Source organism: Macaca nemestrina, chromosome 3 (genome assembly GCF_043159975.1).
Source record: "Macaca nemestrina isolate mMacNem1 chromosome 3, mMacNem.hap1, whole genome shotgun sequence".
Lineage (NCBI taxonomy): Eukaryota > Metazoa > Chordata > Mammalia > Primates > Cercopithecidae > Macaca > Macaca nemestrina.
Genome location: NC_092127.1, coordinates 169138246 through 169160751, shown reverse-complemented (window position 1 = coordinate 169160751; position 22506 = coordinate 169138246). Strand labels below are relative to the sequence as shown.

The 22506-nt window shown below is 35.6% G+C and overlaps 1 long non-coding RNA gene across 1 annotated transcript in view; it reads left to right on the top strand.

The window, feature by feature from the left end:
• The window catches only part of LOC105487798 (uncharacterized), a 106068-nt gene extending 85072 nt beyond the window's left edge, over positions 1-20996 (top strand). The window contains exon 5 of the long non-coding RNA XR_011621397.1: positions 19733-20996. This is a non-coding gene — a long non-coding RNA (uncharacterized lncRNA). The remainder of the gene's footprint in view (positions 1-19732) is intronic.
• Positions 20997-22506: the final 1510 nt, after the last annotated feature.

Genomic DNA, 22506 nt, shown 5'->3' with positions numbered 1-22506 from the left:
AATGGCAACAAAAGCGAAAATTGACAAATGGGATCTAATTAAACTAAAGAGCTTCTGCACAGCAAAAGAAACTAGCATCTGAGTGAACAGGCAATGGAGAAAAGTTTTGAAATCTGCCCATCTGACAAAGGTCTAATATCCAGAATCTATAAGGAACTTAAAAAAATTGCAAGAAAAAACAATCCCATCAAAAGTGAGTGGAGGATATGAACAGACACTTCTCAAAAGAAGACATTCATGTGGCCAACAAACAGATGAAAAAAAAAAAAAGCTCATCATCACTGGTCATTAGAGAAATGCAAATCAAAACCACACTGAGATACCATCTCATGCCAGTTAGAATGGCAATCATTAAAAAGTCAGGAGACAATATATGCTAGCAAGGCTGTGGAGAAATAGGAGTGCTTTTACACTATAGGAGTATAAATTAGTTCAACCATTGTGGAAAACAGTGTGGTGATTCCTCAAGGATCTAGAATCAGAAATACCATTTGACTCAGTAATCTTATTACTGAGTATATACCCAAAGGATTAGAAATCATTCTACTATAAATATACATGCACACGTATGTTTATTGCAGCACTATTCACAACAGCAAACAGCTGGAACCAAGCCAAATGCCCATCAATGATAGACTGGATAAAGAAAATGTGTCAACCATAAAAAAGAATGAGTTCATGTCCTTTGCAGGGACATGGATTAAGCTGTAAGCCATCATTCTCAGCAAGTTAACACAGAACGGAAAACCAAACACCGCATGTTCTCACTCATAAGTGGGAGCTGAACAGTTAGAACACATGGATATAGAGAGGGGAATATCACACAGTGGGGCCTATCCAGAAGTGGGGGCAAGGGAAGGGAGAGCATTAAGACAAATACCAAATGCATGTGCAGCTTAAAACCTAGATGACGGGTTGATAGGTGCAAGAAACCACCATAGCAAATGTATGCCTATCTAACAAACCCACATGTTCTATACATTATCCCAGAACTTAAAGTAAAATTTAAAAATTTTTAAAAAAGAAAATATATACATGCATTGAAATATAAAGTATACACAACAGGTGGAATAATAGTAAACGTATGTATGGTTAGATTGGATTTCGAAATTGGAAAACAGCACTGAAGAATTTATCAATAAAATGTGTAGGGAAGACCACTTATTTGATAACACAATAGGGTGATGACATTCAATAATAACTTAATTGTATATTTTAAAATAACTTAAAGAATGTAAAATAACCTAAAAAATGTAATTAGATTGTAACTCAAGAGAAATATCTTTAGGGGAAGAATAAAAAAATACAAGGAAATTAAAAAATTAAAAATATGAAGAATAAATTTACAAGCATAGATAACACTGAAGAAATTTTTAATAGTTTCCTAATAGAATGACTGAAACTATTGTTGAATTAAAGAAGTACATGAATTATCTTAGTGCACTGACTTTATACTGAGTATATAATGGGACAGAAACATGTTAAGGATAAAGAAAAATCTCTAAAACCCAACTAAAGAGAAAATATACATAAAAAGGAAAAAAAAATTATTGAAAATAAAATTATTACAGTAAAATTACTATAAAAAAATAACTTTCAACATAAAATTTCCTAGCCATTGAACATATGATTCAGACAAGACTATTACATGAAATTTTCAGATATACAAAGAATATATACTACCAATAGATTCTTACAAATTACCCAATAATGTATTTCAAATCAGAAAACCCAACAAAAATAACAAAATATGAACACCTCATCAATCTTGGGTTTTAAAAAAACAGAAATAAAAAAAACCAATTCAACAAATTATACACTATCAAATTATAATCATCTGATATAGTTTAGCTGTGTCCCCACCCAAATCTCATTTTAAATTGTAATTCTCATAGTCCCCACATGTTTTGGGAGGGACTAGATGGATGGTAATTGATGGGGCAGATTCTCCCATGCTGTTTTCCTAGTAGTGATTTCTCATGAGATCTGATGGTTTTATAAGCATCTGGCATTTCACCTGCTGGCACTCATTCTTGTTCTGTCCTGTCACTCTGTGAAGAAGATGCCTGCTTCTCCTTTACTTTCCACCATGATTATAAGTTTCCTGAGACTTCCCCAGCAATGCAGAACTGTGAGTCAATTAAGCCTCTTTTCTTTATAAATTTCCCAGCCTTGAGTATTTCTTTATCGGTAGCATGAAAACAAACTAATACAGTAAAAAGGTATCACAGAGAGTGAGGTGCTCCTGTTAGAATGCCCAAGAATGTGGAAATGCCTTTAGAACCAGGTAACAGGCAGAGATTGGTACAACTGGAGGACTTAAAAGAAGCCAGGAAAAATCTGAGAAAGTTTGGAACTTCCTAGAGACATGTTGATTGGTTTTGACCAAAATGCTGATAGTGATATGGACTATGAAGTCCAGGCTGAGGTGGTCTCAGATGGAGATGAGCAACTTCCTGGAAACGTGAGTAAAGGTCACCCTTGCTATGCTTTAGCAAAGAGACTGGCAGCATTTTGCCCCTACCCTGGAGATCTATGGAACTTTGAAGCTGGAAGAGATAATTTAGGGCATCTGGTGGAAAAAAATTGCTAAGCAGCAAAACATTCAAAGAAAGCAGCACATAAAAGCTTGGAAATTTTTCAGCCTGCCTTCAGTAGAAAACAAAAACACATTTTCTGGGGAAAATTTTAAGCTGGCTACAGACGTTGGCATAAATAATGAGAAGCCAAATATTAATCACTAAGATAATGGGAAAATGTCTCCAGGGCATGACAGAGAACTCCCCAGCAGCCTTTCCCCTCGCAGGCCCAGAGGCCCAGGAGGGAAAAATGCTTTTTTGGGCCAGGCTCAGGGTCACCTTTCTCTGAGCAGCCTCAGGATGTGGTACCCCGTGTGTCAGCTGCTTCAGCTCCGGCCATGGCTAAAAGGGTCCAGGTACACTTTGGGCCATTAATTCAGAGAGTACAAGCCCCAATTTTTGGTGGCTTTCATATGGTGTTCAGCCTGTGGGTACACAGAAGTCAAGAATTGAGTTTTGGGGACCTTTGTCTAGATTTCAGAGGATGTATGGAAATGCTTGGGTGCCCAGGCAGAAGTTTGCTGCAGAGGTGGAGTCCTTATGGAGAACTTCATGGAAGTGCTCCCATTCCAAATGGGATAAATTGGTCAAAAATGTGGCTACAGGCCCCATGCAAATTCAAAACCCAGAAGGGCAGTCATTAAATATTAGAGCTCCAAAATGATGTCCTTTTACTCCATGTCTCATATCCAGGGCATACTAACGGAAGGGGTGGACTCCCAAGGTCTTGGGAAGCTCTGCCTCTGTGGCTCTGAAGGGTGCAACCCCATGGCGGCTTTCATAGCATTGAGTGTGTGTGGCTTTTCTGGATGCACAGTGCAAACTATTAGTTGATCTACCATTATGTGGTCTAAAGAACAGTTGCCCTATTCTCACAGCTTCACTAGGAAGTACCCCATTGGGCACTCCGTGTGGGGGTTTCAACACCATATTCTCTCTCTGCACTGCCCTAGCAGAGGCTCTCTATGAGGATTCTACCCCTACAGCAGACTTCTACCTGGACATCCCTGCATTTCCATACATCATCTGAAATCTAGGCACGGGTACCCAAACCTCAACTCTTGCCTTCTGCATCCTCACAGGACTGACACCATGTGGTAGCCACCAAGACTTGGGGCTTGCACCCTCTGAGACAATGGCCTGAGCTGTACCTCTGCTTGTTTTATCTATGGCTGGAGCTGGAATGGCTGGGATGCAGGCCACTATGTCTCCAGGCTTCACAGGGCAGCTGGGCCCTGGGCTTGACCCACCAAATCATTTTAATATGATAGACCCCTGGACCTGTGATGGGAGGGGCTTCCCCAAATGTCTCTGACATGCCCTGTAGACATTTTCCTCATTGTCTTGGCAATTAATATTTGGTTTCTTTTTACTTATGCAAATTTCTGCAGCCAGCCTGAATTTTTTTTGCAGAAAATGAGGTTTTGTTTTCTACCACATGATCAGGCTGCACATTTTCCAAACTTTTATGCTCTGCTTTCCTTTTTAAAAACATAAGTCCCAATTTCAGATCATCTCTTTCTGAATGCCAATGACTGTACACTGTTAGAAGAAACCAGACCAAATCTTGAATACTTTGCTGTTTAGAAATTTCTTCTACCAGATGCCCTAAATCATCTCTCTAAAGTTCAAAGTTCCATAGATCCCTAGAGCAGGGACACAATGCCACAGAAAGAGTGACCTTTATTCCAGTTCCCAACAAGTTCCTCATCTCGGTCTGAGACCACCTCAGCTTCTTATTGTCCATATCACTATCAGCATTTTGGTCCAAACCATTGAAAAAGTCCTCGGAAGTTCCAAACTTTCCCACATCTTCCTTTCTTCTTATGAGCCTTCCAAAGTATCTCAACTTCTGCCTACTACTCGGTTCCAAAGTCAGTTCCACATTTTCTGGTATCTTTATACCAGTATCCCACTTTCCTAGAATTAATTTTCTGTATTAGTTTATTCTCACACTGCTATACACAACTACCTGAGACTGGGTAATTTATGAAGACAAGAGGTTTTGTTGGCTCACAGTTCCATAGGTTTAACAGGAATTATGACTGGGAGGGCTCAGGACACTTACAATTATAGCAAGCAGGAAAAGGGAAGCAAGCAGGTCTTACCATGGTGGAGCATGAGAGAGGGTGAAAGTGAACAGGAAACTGCCACACACTTTTAAACCATCATCTTGGGAGAACTCACTCACTATCATGAGATGAGCTAGGGGAAAATTCACCCCGATTATCCAATCACCTCCCACCAGGTCCCTCCCCTGACACATGGAGATTGCAATTCAAAATGAAATTTTGATGGGGACACAGAGACAAATCATATCACCCTGTGACATGACATTACCTATATAATAAATCTGTGCATCTACCCTTGACCTATAATAAAAGTTAAAAAACAACAACAAAGTGTTTGCATCTGTAATACATAAAGAATAATAATATTTTATCAGTTTCAAACATAAAGGCTTGAATAGAAGTTTTTACAAATGAGTATATAAGAAAACATATGGCCAATAAGCACATAACAGTGTTCAACATCATTTGCCTTCAGGAAATTCAAATTAAAGTCGGGATGGAATACCAATCTACACCTACTGAAATGAAAAAAAAAAAAGCAAAAGAAAATCAACAGTACAAATATTGGCAAGGATATGGAAAAATTAAAACTTCTACAGATTTGTAGTAAGAAAATACATTGACACAACCATTTGAATGTCTGATTTTTTTAAATGTAAAATATACATGTAGAGAAGAAAATGTAGTATATTTTCCTCAACCATTCCAAGAGTCTTGGCTGGCATCTCTATAACAAAGGACAGATTAACAAAATGCAGATTAACAAGAGAAAAGAATGACAAATTAATGTAACAAACTTTTACATTACACATGAAAACCTTCAGAAAAAATGACCCAATGACCCAGCGAAAACTATGTACTTTTATGCTAAGTCTGATGAAAGAAGTAGATAGTTGTGTAGAAAAGTGGATGGACAAAAATGATATGGTAAATGTTTATTATTATTATTATTATTATTATTATTATTATTATTATTATTATTTTGAGATAGAGTTTTACTCTTCTTGCCCAGGCTGGAGTTCTATGGTGTGGTCTCGGCTCACTGCAACCTCTTCCTCCTGGGTTCAAGTGATTATCCTGCCTCAGCCTCTCAAGTAGCTGAGATTACAGGCGCCCGCCACCAGGCCCAGCTAATTTTTGTTTTTTAGTAGAGATGGGGTTTCACCATGTTGGCCAGGCTGGTCTCGAACTCTTGACCTCAGGCAATCTACCCACCTCAGCCTCCCAAAGTGCTGGGATTACAGGCTTGAACCACCGTGTCCGACCTGGTAAATACTATTAATGCTAATAAACTGGGGGGAATACAGAAAAGCCTGTTTAGAGCTTTTCTGCATCTCTGTGTCTGTAACCTCTCTTTCCTCTGTGTATGGGGCATGACTGCTCTGGAATGAGGATCTTATAACCTATTTTTAATTGTGGTAGTGGAGAGAAATTTGTACAGATCCTGCATTACACAGAATGGCAAAGGAGGGTCAGAGTGACTTTCTTGCTTCTGAAGCGTTCCAATTGCCACGATGCCATATTTTGTGTTATTGTGTTCTGAGCCATGACATATACTACCCTACAATCCAGTAATCATACTTTTAGATATTTATCTAAGATAAAAGAAAACATGTCTGCAAAAATCTCTGTACTCTATTATATAAATAATATAATGGTGACTTTTTTATAATACCCTCAGACTGGAAATTGCCCACCTGTTCATCAACAAGGAAATAGATGTACTATGGTGGATATGAATAAGAAATTAATTCTTGAAAAAAGAATACACAAGAACATTAATGTATCTTAAAAACCTTATGACTAGTGAAAGAAGTAATTCACAGAAAAGTAAATACTGTGTAATTCAATTTTTATAAAGTTCAAGAATAGGTAAAATTAAGCTAGCTATGTGGATAAAAATCAGATCGCTGGTTTCTTCAAGGAATTGATTAGGAAGGAGTTTTAGGAAATTGCAGCTTGATGTTAATGCTCTGTGCCTGAAAAAAAGGATGGCGTTTACACGAATAAATACATTTTTTAAAAACTGAAGGAACTATACTCTTAATACTTCCACATTTCAAGTATATAAATAATATCTCAGAAACAGATAATAATAGCTTTCTACATTTCAAAATATGTAAATAAATTCTATATAAACAATAATAGAGAAAAAGAAAGGGAATGTTCTTCCTTCTTTGGAAGGAAGATAAACGTTCCAATTAATTTATCAGAAAAAGATAATTTTAAGTAGTTTTGTGAAACATATATGTGTAATTATTAATAGTACTGTGGGATTTATTATTTCACAAGTCATGTCAGATCATAGCAATAAAATAATGGTAGTACAAAAGAGAAAATAAAAACTTTCAACCAATGGGAGGCAGGAAATTTGAGGGAATAAGAAAAAGAAAAAGTACAACCAAAGCCAAACAAAACAAAACAAAAACTACACACACACACACACCCCCACACCCACATACACACACACCCACACAAACACACGATAAATTGACAGACCAAAAGACCAAGTATTGAGTAACTATATGAATGTAAGCAAATTAATATCTGACTGACATAACAGGAGAACAGATGAATAATTGTCCTCTGGTCACAAAGCAAGTGACAAGATTGAGCATTGAATCCCCAGTTTATTTTGTACAAAGCATACACACTTAAATACTAGAGAACATCTAGGATTTCAGGTGAGCTTGGAGGAGATATTTTATGATAATGATTGAGAAACAAAGAACTGAATTCATTTATAAACTAATTTTATAATGCATACATCAGTTTATAAAAGCCTATTCTGAAGATTTGCTAGTCACACTGACCTCCTTGCTGTTTTGGGGATATGTGAAGCACATCGTATTCCTGTATCATGCTGTGTTCTTCATTTCCCCCACTGTGGTGAATGCCCTACTGCCAAATACCTGCGTGGCTCAACTCTTTCTCACTGTATTCACATAACCACTCAAACGTTACCTTAGTAAAGAAGATTTGGTTCTACTCTATTAAATATAGTAGTCCCTCCCTTCTGCCCTGTCACTTTTTATTCCCTTATCTTACCCATCTGACATTGTATGTGTCTGTATTCATTAACTTGCTCATTGACCATACTCACTGAACAGAAGGTGCCTTCCATGAGAGTAAGATTTTCCCCTATAAAGTTACAGCAATGTTTTGCAAATAGTAGCTGGTCATTAAATATTTATGGAAGGAAATGTGAATGCATTGCATTCTTTCCTTCCCCCACAAAAGTACTTATGTATTATTTAATTGATAGTTCATTGAGATATTTTCATAACTTATTATATTAGTCCATTTTCACACTGCTAATAAAGACAAACCCGAGACTGGGAAAAAAGAGGCTTAATGGACTTACAGTTCCACATGGCTGGGGAGGCCTCACAATCATGGTGGAAGACAAGGTGGAGCAAGTCACATCTTACATGGATGGCAGCAAGAGAGTTTGTGCAGGGAAACTCCCATTTTTAAAACTGTCAGATCTAGTGAGACTTATTCACTCTCATGAGAACAGCAGGGGAAAGACCCACTCCCTTAATTCAATTACCTCCCATTGGGTCCCTCTCACAACACATGGGAATTCAAGATGAGATTTGAGTGGGGACACAACCAAACCATATCACTGGTGTTTTAATTCATTTAACAATCATTCAATAAGGAATTCCAGCATCTATGTCTATACATTTTTGCAGTTGTCTAGATAACAATTTTTCATCATGTTATTATCTATTACAGGTAGACAGTTTTGGCAGATTTATTTCTAGTGAACACATAATAATAAAGACACACTACCATTTGGGGGTACTTACTATGAAGCAGTCACTATACTAGGTACTTTAAAACATTATGAAAGATAATTCTTATAAAAATACATAGTTTTATTCGATCAATTTTACAGATGAAATAATCTGAGAGCTAAAGAGTTGAATCAGTTTGCTTCAGGATATGGAGCCTGATTTGCCTTGCTTAATAACAAAAATTGGGACAGAAAGAGGCTTGACTTGTAGCATATTCCTGGTTCCACAGTGTAAACATCCACATCATGGCTAATTTCAAGCTACAAATGTGATCACTGAACACAGAAATAGAAACAGAAACTAACAAGCAGCTCGTATGAGCCACTGTATATTTCTAATATTTGGCAAAGACAGAGAACAAACCATGGCTGTTTGAATCTATGTTTTCAGCCACTACACTGGAGTTACCTAAGACGGTGACTAAGCACTGTTTAGATGTACTTTAAAATAAATCTAAAGGTACAGATCTTTTTTTCAGTGATATTATTTGGCCTGAAAAATACTCAACGAAGAAGTAAATCTACTTTGTTGACGGTTGGAATAGTATGAGCCTCCATTTCCAGTCCCTGTTCAATTGACAAGAATACTATTCTTTTTCTCAGTATCTGTTTCTTTCACACTATAACAAATTGGTTGGCTCTAGTTTTGTCTTTTATCAGGACTTGTTGTCTAGTATCTTCTTTCTCTCTAACCAATATGGATGATGAATCACATCTGTTCCCCACGTAATGACTTCAAAGGAAGAGTTTACAGCTCTACCTGTGAGTTTCTGTGATGTCTGGTTGTTTTCACATTGCTGTATAATAGATCTCCAAAGACCAGGAAAGAAGAGGAAGTCTATTTCTAAAACCATTATGGCATAATCAACAATGAGAAAAATACTGGGGTTTTATTCTGCCTTACGATGAAAATGAGAAGTTATGGGTAGGGAAATTTTAATAACCAAATAAAACTTACAAGATAACGTATCAACTAGTCTATGTGCAAAAAAGGGAAGACTGTATTAAGAATAAGATTCTCTGGTTAATGAGATTGTTTTAATAAGAAGGTGTAAGAGTCACAAGTTAAATAACAAACTCACTTGCACAAGTATCTGTTCTTGGAAGTTACATATATTTCTTTGCCTATCAGAGTACTTGCCCATACGCAATGTGAGTGCCTGATCATATAAAACTGTGACCTTATTATACAGGGTTTCTTCAATGTGAAATATGTCTAATACATTAGCCAATAGTTGCATACAAATTAAGATAACAATGTCAACATTTTCTAATTTCAAATATGAAAATAACTCTGTTTGAAAATACAAAAGGGTTCTTTCTCACTTGTGTTTTTTGTTTTTTGGAATCATACAATTTTAAAATCTCAAATATTTAAACTACCATAACAAAATATCTATATAAAGCCTGTTATCATGTCAAAAGTAGCCATATCCTCCCATATTCTAGCTTACTTTACTTCTTTATTATGATTATTTAAAGATAATAGAAAGAGAAATGAAGGGGAGATTAGGTTTGTAACACCTTTGAAAATATTTGAATAGCAATGCATCTTAAATATTTAATATATATGAATTACCACTGTATGTTCTAAAATAATGTAATTGCACATAAACTCCTTGTCTTCCTTATTTTAAATGCATTCAGGGAAAAGTTATTCAAATAAAAAATTATATTCCCAGGATGAAAATCATAGAATTATAAGGTTCTTATGCATCTACTTACTATGCAGACTTAATAAGTAACAGGATTTTATGAGACTGAAATATTATTGTTATTCATTTCAACCATTTGGGCTTAAAATACTGTCAATTTAAAAAAGCACAGCGCTGAGTTTGTAGCAGCTTCTGAAATAGCTTACTCTTTTGTTAAAGTATGTTTGGGTTTTCTTACCTCAAGAAGCAATTTTAGGCTGGGCACGGTGACTCACGCCTGTAATCCCAGCAACTTCGGGAGGCCAAGGCAGGCGGATCACCAGGTCAGGAGATCAAGACCATCCTGGCTAACATGGTGAAACCCCCATCTCTAAAAATACAAAAAATTAGCCGGGTGTGGTGGTGGGCGCCTGTAGTCTCAGCTACTCGGGAGGCTGAAGCAGGAGAATGACGTGAACCCAGTAGGTGGAGGTTGCAGTGAGCAGAGATCGCGCCACTGCACTCCAGCCTGGGTGATAGAGCGAGACTCCGTCTCAAAAAAAAAAAAAAAAAAAAAAAAAAAAGAAAAAAAGAAATTGTATTCTGAAATAAATATTTCAGTTTTCTCAGCAAGTGTAGAATTAAATGAACATTTATTAATATAGAGTACATTAGGGATACATTTATATATTGCCTCAGAAGCAATAAATGCAACCTGGTTTCTGCTTCATTACATTTAAGATATGACAACTGGAAAGATTCCCTCATTAAACCAAATACTTTTTATTCCAGTGATGGATTAGTTAATATTTAAAAAATTAGTTGAGATTTAGGACTTATCTGTCTTCTGATATAGATAATGCCAGTCAGGGCAATGTCATTTTGAACAATGTTACGATTCATTCTGACGTTATACTCATCATCTGAGGCACAGGCTGAATCACATCTCTGCTAGAAGCGTTTATCTTTTTAAATTCATGGGATACAAAGTTTGGAATAAATGTTAGAACTCATTGTGTCATACCTTTAGACCAAAATTTCTCAAATGCTTTTGCATCAACTTTGCATCAGTAGCACATAGCAAAACCATCCATAAAATTATACACTTAAAAGAGTGAAGCCCAGAAATCTGAATTTAATCTGACACTACAAGTGATACTTTGCATTATAAAATTGTCAAACGACCACTCCAGCATGGCTTGATATGCTTCTTTGACAACTTTTTCAGTGGTTGAATATCTTTGGAGGAAAAAAACATGCTATGACACTACACTCAAACACTACTCATAATCTAGGCAAGTCTATTAAAAATATAAATATACCTTATACTTTGTCACCATTTTTCACTTCCAAAAGTCTATTTCATCCTCCTAAAATGACACTGAAACCTTCCAATATTTTCAATGTATTTTAACAAATTATGTAATGCAAATAGACCTTTGCATTATTGACTAAATGCAACACTCATTCATGTCAAAAATTCTCAACAAACTAGAAAGAGAAAGGAGCTTCCCAACTTGATAAAACACATATACAAATAACCTCTATTGAACAACGTATTTAGTAGTGAGAAACTGGATGATCTCATTTTAAAATTGGAGCTAGGTAATGATATAATTCCTCATCAATTACATGAAGAATCATACTGGAATTCCTAGCTAATGCAATAAGCGTGAAAATAAATAAAATGTATACATTTTCAGAGAAAGAAATCAAACCATTTGGTTTACAGAAGACATAAATGTCTATGTAGAAAAACTCAAGAGTCTTCAAAATTAAATAAATAAAACCTTCTTAAATGAACTAATATAGGAAAGACACAGGATACATAGCTAATATACAAAAGCTAATTGATTTCCTATATACCAGTGATAAACTGGCATTTGAATCCTTTAAAAATACACTATTTACAATACTCCTATCCCAAAACCAAAAATGAAACACTTAGGTATAAATCTAATGAGATATCTATAACATCTACGTGCATATTCCTACAAAACTCTGATGAAAGAGATTGAAAACATTAAATGAAGGAAGAGATATTTCATGTTCATGTATTAGAAGACTCAATATTGTTAAGATAACAGTTCTTCCAAGTTGATGTATAGATTTGATGCAATTTCAGTCAAAATCACATCAAGCTATTCTATAGAAACTTACGAACTTACTATAAAGTTTATGTGCAAAGACAAAAGACCTAGTATAACCAAAACAATGAGGAAGAAGAGGAACTGTATTAGTCTGTTCTTATGCTGCCATGAAGAAATATCCAAAACTGGGTAATTTATAAAGCAAAGAGGCTTAATTGACTCACAGTTCTGTTTGGCTGGGGAGGTCATAGGAAATTTATAATCATGGTGGAAGGGGAAGCAACATGTCCTTCTTCACATGACAGCAGGAGAGAGAAGTGCCAAGCAAAAGGGAAAAAGGTCTTTATAAAGCCATCAGATCTTGTGAGAACTCACTCACTATCATGAGAACAGCAACACGAAGGTAACTGTCCATATGATTCAATTATTCCCCAGCACATCCCTCCCATGGCGTGTGGGGATTATGGAAACTACAATTCAAGACCATATTTGGGTGGAGACACAGCGAAATCATATCAAGAACTAGAATGGATGATTCAAATAACGTGATTGCAAGACTTATAAAGATACAATAGTCAAGACAATGACAAGTTGATAGAAAAGGAATAGTCTTCAACAAATGATGCTGAAACAAGTGGGTGTCCATATTAAAAAGAAAGAACCCACATACAGACCTTTTATCTTTGAGAGAAATAAATCACATTGAATCATAGATGTAAATGTGAAACAAAAATATGTAAAACTTTCAGAAGAAAACACAGAAACTCTAGATGACCTTTGGTTTGGTAATGAGATTTGAGATACAACACAAAAGCATGATCAATGAAAAAATGATAGTAGTTGAACTTTACTAAAATTAAAATCTTTTTCTCTGACTAGTACACAGTAAGAGAGTGCAAAGACAAGGCACAGACATGCAAATATATACGTTAAACAAGTGCTATCCAACACATACAAATAACTATTATAACCCAACAAAAGTAAACACATGAACTAATTTGAAAATGGTTCAAAAAATTGATGCTCACTAGAAAAGATATCAATATGGCAAATACGCATATAAAAAGATACTTGACATCATATGTCATGAGGAAATTGCAAATTAAAAAATTACCTGATATCCCTACACACCTATTAGGACAGCTATAATCCAAAGACACTGGAAATAGCGATTGATGAGCAAAGATTCACAGCACCAGGGACTGCCATTCATTGCTAGTAGGAATACAAAATGCTATGGCCATTTTGGAAGCGGTTTAGCAGTTAATTATAAAGTTAAACACAGCCTTATCATATGATGTAGGAAATAGACTCTGGCATACTTACAAATCTGAGTTGAACACATATGTTAACATGAAAATCTTTATATGAATGTTTATAATACCTTTATTTATAATTACCAAAAGCTGTTCTTCAACAGATGACTAAACAATGATATATCTATGCAATGGAATATTATTCATAGATTAAAAGAAATGAGCCATCAAGACAAAAAGATGTGAAGGAATATAAAATGCATAATGATAAGTTTTAAAAAACAGTCTGTAAAGGCTGTATCGTATAATTTCAAACATATGACATTCTGGAAAAAAACAAAATTATGGAAAGTGGTACAAACAGCAGTGGTTACTAGTGGGTCAGGGAAGGAGAGTAAGATTGAAGAGGGGAAGCACAGAACTACACAGCTTGGTCTACATTCGTATATTTTCTTGTTCTGACAGATGAGAGAGCCTAGAAGCAATAACAGTCCAATAGCAACGAGCACACTTAGTTCATCGATCTATGTTTCTAACACTGTTGTTCACTGAAAGGACTCAGGTAAACTTGAAAACACCACTGATTGTTCACTGAAAAGACTCAGGTAAACTTGAAAACATCACTGATTGTAAGACTGGGGCGACAGGAAATATGCAAGATGATTCTGAAACTTCTTGTAGTACAAGACAATAAAGAAGTTCTCCAAAACCACCTAACCAATAAGCAGACGGACAAACAAACCTACACACATTGATGAGGGTTTGTCAAAGGGACACAGGAGTCAACTGGAGGATGTTTCAATGGTCATAGCTAGAAAAATTTGAGCCATACAATAAACAAAGTACTATTGGATTCTAACTCAAAGTATAAAATACATGCCCATGAATTATGCCGATGTGAATAAATAATAAACGGGAGAGAAGAGACAAATCTGTGCAGAATTAGTTCAATAATTTATGTAGATATATCTCCCTCAGGAGATGGAGAATAAGTCCTCACACTTTAAGTATGTGCTGTACAAAGTGTCTTTCTCGCAAAGCATACACTGTGGAATGGCGTTGGGGTAGGGGAGGAGTAACTTTCAATAAAGAAAGCTGATAAACATTACCTCACCCAGATGGCCCAGGTTAGGTTGATAGTATATATTCTTACTATGATGTGATGAAAATGGAACATTATTTCTATGACTGTCCTCCTCCAAACCTGTAACTCAATCTAATCATGAGAAAACATCATACGAATCCAGAAATATTCCACAAAATAGCTTGAGCAGTACTTCTGAAAACTGTTAATGTCATTCAAAGCAAGAAAGGGTTGTGAAACTCTTCCAGTGCAGAGGTGCATAAAACAATATGACAGCTTAAAGTACTGTGGTGCTCTAAATGAAATCCTGGAACAGAGACAAACCTGATACAGTAATAAAGAACATTGCCGGGAGCAATGGCTCGCTCCTGTAATCGCAGCACTTTGGGAGGCTGAGGCAGGTGGATCACCTGAAGCCAAGAACTCGAGGCCAGTCTGGCCAACATGGTGAAACCCCATCTCTATTAAAAATACAAAATTAGCTGGGAGTGGTGTCGGGCGCCTGTAATCCCAGCTACTTGGGAGGTTGAGGCAGTAGCTGGGATTGAACCCGAGAGGTGGATGTTGCATTGCATTGAGATCCTGTCATTGCACTCCAACCTGGGCAAGAAAAGTGAAACTCCACCTCAAAAATAAATAAATAAATAAATAAATAAATAAATAATGAACATTGATTCGTTAATTTTAATAACTGTAACACACTAACATAAGATGTTAACTATGGGGGCTGAGCAAGCAATTTATGGAAAATTGGTACTATTCTCAATTTTTCAGTAAATCAAAAAGTATTCTAAAAATAAATATTTATTCTTAAAAACAACATTTACAAGGAAAATCCAACTAAATAAAGAAGAAAAAGCACAAAGTGCAAGCTTCTTAGGAGCAGGATTCAAGTATTCAGAATTGTATGCTTTCCCTTTGTAATTTTAATGTTTTTCAATTTGAATTCCTTCCTTCCTTCCTTCCTTCCTTCCTTCCTTCCTTCCTTCCTTCCTTCCTTCCTTCCTTCCTTCCTTCCTTCCTTCTTTCCTTCCTTCTATTTTCTTTTTTCCTTTGAGACAGGGTCTCATCACGTCACCCAGGTTGGAGTGCTGTGGAGCCCTCATGACTCAGAGCAGCCTCCACCTCCTGGGCTCAAGCAAACTTCCTGCCTCAGCCTCCCAAGTAACTAGAATTACAAGTGTGTGTCACCACGCCTGGCTAATTTCTGTATTTTCTGTAGAGGCAAGCATTTGTCATGTTGCCCAGGCTCGTCTCGAACTCCTAGACTCAAGCAATCCACCTGCCTTTGCCTTCCAAAGTGCTGGAATTACCAGTGTGAGACAAAGCTCTCAGTCCTCAACTTGAATTTATTTTTTATAAAAGGAGGAGAGAGACTAAAATGGGAAGCAAGAAGGAAGGAAGGGAAAAAAAAGGAGAGAGGTAGGAACAGGGGAAGAGAAAGTTAGAGCAAAGCGGTAGAGGGAAGAAACAGAAGGGAGGAAAGAAACCATTGACTTGCCCCAAATTACCCACGTAATAGTAGGTAAAACCAGAACTTAATTCTTAATTCTTTCAAATGCCAAAGCCCTCACATTATTAACCTTTTCCCCCCTTTTCTGTACAGAGAGGATAAAATGGCTACAGAGTCAGCAATGTGTCCATTGCTTAACAGGAACTAAAAGGAGGGAAATTTCATTTCTCAACCCTTTGGCAAATTCGTAAAATATGTGCTTACTGCCATGTTACTGAACTAAATAAACAATTATAGTCTAAAAGATAAATGTGGGTTTTGCCTAAGATGTTGCAAACAGTTAAGTCAATTCTATCTGCTTTTTGTTGTAAATATTCTGCAGGGCCAAATTTTATAACTTCTTTTGTCATATGTTCTTTGCATCATCATTGCACTTTGGTTTGCAATAGCAGATTCTGGGGTGTAACGTTAGTTAAGTTGATGAAAAGGAAGTGATCAAGTGTCTCTACAAAGTAAACCTTGTTTGAGGAGTTTACAGAGAAAATAACCTCTATTTAAGAGGAATGAGAAGGTTCTTACTGCAATATTTTAAAGCTGTTTCTCACATATTATATTCACTTTTTAATCAGGGAAGATGACGTATAATTCTAAAAAATACTTTAGGCCAAGATATAATGATATTCTTCTTCAATACCCTATATTACCCATGTAGTTAAAAGAAAGAGAATGTGCTTGGTTATTTTTTTTTTTTTCCTTTTGCCTCCCTTTATTTTACAAGCCCAGAGGGATGCAACTCATTTTCTGTGTAACTATTTTAAGACTAAGTTAGAGAACTCCCTTTTTCTTTATTCTTTCGTCCTGTTGTGTTTTCGGTTGGGAAGAAACTAAGCCTTTTTAATCAGTTGTGAGTGTCAAGACTAGAAAAAGTTCTAAAGATGTGAAGCAAACCCCTGGAGTTAGTTGGGCTGTGGTGATTGCTCTAGAGCCCAGGGTGAATTTTCATGGGGCCAGGCAACTGTCCTCTGCAGTTGTTAAGAAGAGACAGGAAAACACCAGTTTGCAAATTTCCGCATATTTTATTTATGCGGGAGAATATTATAATTCAGATATAATATTACGAAAAATAAAATAATGATCATTAAAACTTATCCCTATAAAAACTCATGATATAAGAAAACTACAGAAAGACTTTCTTCTTTTAAAGTAATTATTATCTGCGCCCGGCATAGTGGCTCATGACTGTAATCCTAGCACTTTGGGAGGCCGAGGCGGGCAGATCACCTGAGGGCCAAGAGGTCAAGGCCAGTCTGGCCAACGTGGCAAAATCTCGTCTCTACTAAAAATACAAAAATTAACTGCGCATGGTGGCAGGCGCCTGTAATCCCAGCTACTTGGGAGGCTGAGGCAGGAGAATCGCTTGAACCCTGGAGGTGGAGATTGCAGTAAGCCAAGATAGCACCACTGCACTCTAGCCTAGGCAACAAAATAAGACTCTGCCTCAGGAAATAATAATAATAAAATAAAAAATAATTATATGACTTTATTGGTACTACTGAGGCAAAATGACATAAAAACCACTTCCAGTTTTCCAAATCCCGTTTCAAATATTAAAATAACACCAAGATTATAGCATACACACAGTCATAATTGGGCATGTGTGCTTTTTTAAATAACTTAATTGACAGACATAAATATATATAATTATTTTATCTCATATAAGTTAAATTAATTTTCATGTGAACTGGAGAAATTTCATAGGTTATAGTAATCTACATCATATTTTATCAAATTGCATCACATTATTTCACAATTTTGTAATATTAAGGAAAGCACCAGAGTAAGAATTAGCTCTCTGGTAGCTTCTCTGAACATTAGCCAAAACACTTGAAAAGACTGCATGATCTTTCAAAGTTTTGATGTCCTCGAATTTAAAGTGAGAATAATATTTGCTCATTTCATATTCCAGGGTCTTTAATCAATGACAAATAACATGAGAATTTTTAAAAATGTAAGATACTAACTATTTTTAAAGAAAGAATTGTAATTAAACATTTGACATATAGGCCATCACTCTTTCACAAAACACTAAACCTTCATAAGCAATTAATTGAATTTACTCATTTAAAATTTTATAAAGGTTTTACATACAAATAAATTAATCTTTTACATGTGAAAAAATATTGAAAGGCTTCAAGATTAAAGAAAAAAGATTTTGTTTTCCTTTTCTTTTCTTTTGTTTTTGGAGGCGGAGTCTTGCCCTCTCTCCCAGGCTGGAGTGCCTCAGCCTCCCGAGTAGCTGAAAAAACAACTCTCTAAATTTAAAAGAAAAACAATATTTTGACTCAGTATACTGTCTTGTAAATAGATAAAGATTAATAGTTATTATTTAGGAAAGATACAACTGGAAACCCTTCTGATAAGTAAATACGAACAGCAGATTATTAACATTCATCAGATATGAACATCATTTTAATACCCTTGAAGATACTAAAAAACAATTTGTATATATCAATATTTTGAACAGTAATTGTGATACTTTTGTTTACATTATATTTTCTTAACATTTTTGCTTAGAGTATTTAAAAATTTAAACAATTTTAACCTTAATTATCATGTGATAATATATTACATGTATCTCAGTGTAAAGAATGTTAATTACATAGGCTCTAATTCATATTTCTAATACATTATGAGGGTATTGCTAAAATAGCAATCTTATAATAATTCTGCAGAAAAATGCTCAGGTATTAACTTCTTCCTCTATAACTATGACATTTTCACTTGAAATGTTACTGTTGAACTTAATTCATTTCAGATTATACAATTCTAAATGTATAGATATTTAAATGAGAGCTTGTCAGAAGTTTACTCATGAAACTATTTACAAATAGACAAGGGAGTTTCACAAATAATATCTGGGATGATAATTTACAATATTTTGCAAAGCATATTGTTTCAATTGACGCAAAAGTAATTTGGAAGCAATCAAGTATATACCATAATTGATATGCTAATTATAAGTTGTAATTTATTAAAATAAATTTCCTAAAGGTGGACTTTTGCTAAAGAATGTTGAATTTTGAAGGTAGTCTACAAATCAGACCAGCCCTACTCCAAATGATCAAATTCAGTAAGATTAAGCAATATATCTTCTATGTTGTATTCAAATTATCAAAATCTTAAGTATATACCTTGCCTCTCATTTTTATGTTTATAATTTGCCATGTGTGACAATAAGAGGTAATACGTGTAATGTGGTAGTAACAAATAATCCCATACACACTTTAGTTCATTGCCAGAACGTGGCAGATAAATTCTTTCCTAAGAGTCCTAGATTCAACTAGTAACTTTCTTAAACACAATGAAATTTTTGTCATCCTTACTTTATAACTAAAACTAGTATTTTTCACTTATGTTCTCTCATCAGTCTTAACCAAACCACTGGTCACGGGAAAACAGGCTTCTAGTTTTAGAGTTATGCAATGAGTTAGATGAGTGCCGTGGTTTTTCTAATGGATCCCTAAATGGAAGCCACGTTTTAATGTATTCAGCCCATCCCAAGTCATATCCTTAGTTTGAGAGTTTAGAAATTTTATTGTATACTTAGGGGCTATAACGCTTAAAATAACTGACTTCTACTGAAACATGTAGAAGACTACATATACAAGCAGAGATCTGTGTATTCTTTTCAATGAAGAATGTAATATCTAGATCAGATATTTATTTGGGTCTCTAGAGATCGTCATTTTTTTTTTTCTCTAGGCAAACCATTGGAAAGCCAGATAATAGATGACTGCCTGAAGAGCATAACAAAAGAAAAGTGTATTATGTGAAGTATTCAAATCTCTCTCACAACATCAGACTTACATATCCTAATGTTATCGCCTTTGGTATAGGGATCTATATGTCAGGAAGATGGTTGAGTTTCCCCGGATGACATTTTCAGTTCTTAACAACATGGGTAACATTGGCCTTTGTAACTATTTTTTATTCTCTTCCATTCGTTCTTGACTCACCAACTAAGCTTCTAATTAACCTTTTGGTTAACTGAAATAAAATAAAATAGCTGCTCTTAGTTAACATTTATTTTAAGTGCTTACAATGTGCTAGAAAGCATTCTCATCATGTTATATTAATTATCTCACGTAATCCTCTCACCAATCCTGCTAAAAACCAACAGTTTACATTTCAGGAAACTAAACTGTAGACTGCTAAATTAACAAGACTGATTGGAGGTAATTGTTAAGCCACAGATGTAGTACTCAAACTCGAGTGTGTTTAAATGTAAACAGTAAATCTTCAATCTCGGTGCCTTTCATTTCTCCTCATGATAGGGTAATCTTGCTCTTATTTTTATCTGCATTTTAGGGAGTGTCAGACACCTCTAGATTGCTTAATAGTACCACCAACACTCTTACTACAGATGACAACGCTGGGTTTCAAAATAACGTGTTCAAGTTTCTCAGCTATAAGGACTAGTAAGGGACCTGAACCTAAATCTTCTTTTAAAACAGACACTTGCTGCAGAGGTGGCCTCCTCATGGTAAGCTCGGTTCTTCCATATGTGAACAAAATTCAATAACTGACTGGGCAAAAGTTCTCTTTGGAGTAATTATTTCCTTGGGGAGCACTGCTGGTTAAGCCCACAGTATAAAATCCAAAGGGTTTCATCATTATCAAGAGCAGGTCAGTTCAGTATGGTATGTGCACTTTTCTTTAATTCATTCTTACCATCCCTGCAGTAAACATGGTCATAAATAAGCCTATCAAAACTCTAATTTAATGTTCAGAATATTCTCTTCATTGCCACGCAAACACTTATCTCTACAGCCCTCTCAGTTATCACAGGGACAGCTAGAGATTTCCATTTTGAGAAAATTAACCTTTTATTGCCCACCACAGTTCTTCAAAGCCACTTGCTATTGTTTCCATCTAAATCACCCAGGAGTGACAAATTGCAGCCACTGCATAAGAAAAGATTCTCTGGGAGGTCAAGGGCTTTCTTTCTCAGTTGCAAAAAAAAAAAAAAAAATAGGTATTGTCAAATAACTCTAAATTTACCTTGAAACACATTTCAAGGAATCATGTAGTGGATTATAACAGAAAATGATCAATGTAATTTTTTTTACAACAAAGATGAATGAAAATTATATGCACATATGGTATGTGTATGTTTGCATCTGTAAAGTAACTCTAATGCTAGTTAAAACTTCTACTTACAGCGTTTATCCAGATTAAATTAAATGTGAAATCAAGGAAAATTATAATCTGGGTATAAATGAGGCAGATGTAGAACGTGAAGACACTTTGCTCATTCCATTATGGATATTGATTTAAAATTACATACCTCATGCCCTGAAAGCTGATGAAATAGTTTGGTTCCTTACTGAAAAAATTTCTTCAGTATATAGCATAATGCTCATAAGTAAGTGTGAAAGTGAATGAATGGATAAATGAAAGGGCAATAGGCAAATTATGAAAAGCCTTTAAGAAAGAGCATAAAGGCTTACATAAATTAAAAAAAAAAAAACCCAGTGATGATGAGCATTTTTTCATGTGTCTGTTGGCTGTATGAATGTCTTCTTTTGAGAAATGTCTGTTCATATCCTTTGCCCACTTTTTGATGGGGTTGTTTGTTTTTTTCTTGTAAATTTGTTTGAGTTCTTTGTAGGTTCTGGATATTAGCCCTTTGTCAGATGAGTAGATTGCAAACATTTTCTCCCATTCTGTAGGTTGCCTGTTCACTCTGATGGTAGTTTCTTTTGCTGTGCAGAAGCTCTTTAGTTTAATTAGATCCCATTTGTCAGTTTTGGCTTTTGCTGTTGTTGCTTTTGGTGTTTTAGACATGAAGTCTTTGCCCATGCCTATGTCCTGAATGGTACTACCTAGGTTTTCCTCTAGGATTTTTATGGTATTAGGTCTAACATTTAAGTCTCTAATCCATCTTGAATTAATTTTCGTATAAGGAGTAAGGAAAGGATCCAGTTTCAGCTTTCTACTTATGGCTAGCCAATTTTCCCAGCACCATTTATTAAATAGGGAATCCTTTCCCCATTTCTTGTTTCTCTCAGGTTTGTAATGCTCATCATCACTGGCCATCAGAGAAATGCAAATCAAAACCACAATGAGATACCATCTCACACCAGTTAGAATGGCGATCATGAAAAAGTCAGGAAACAACAGGTGCTGGAGAGGATGTGGAGAAATAGGAACACTTTTACACTGTTGGTGGGATTGTAAACTAGTTCAACCATTATGGAAAACAGTATGGCGATTCCTCAAGGATCTAGAACTAGATGTACCATATGACCCAGCCATCCCATTACTGGGTATATACCCAAAGGATTATGAATTATGCTGCTATAAAGACACATGCACACGTATGTTTATTGCAGCACTATTCACAATAGCAAAGACTTGGAATCAACCCAAATGTCCATCAGTGACAGATTGGATTAAGAAAATGTGGCACATATACACCATGGAATACTATGCAGCCATCAAAAAGGATGAGTTTGTGTCCTTTGTAGGGACAT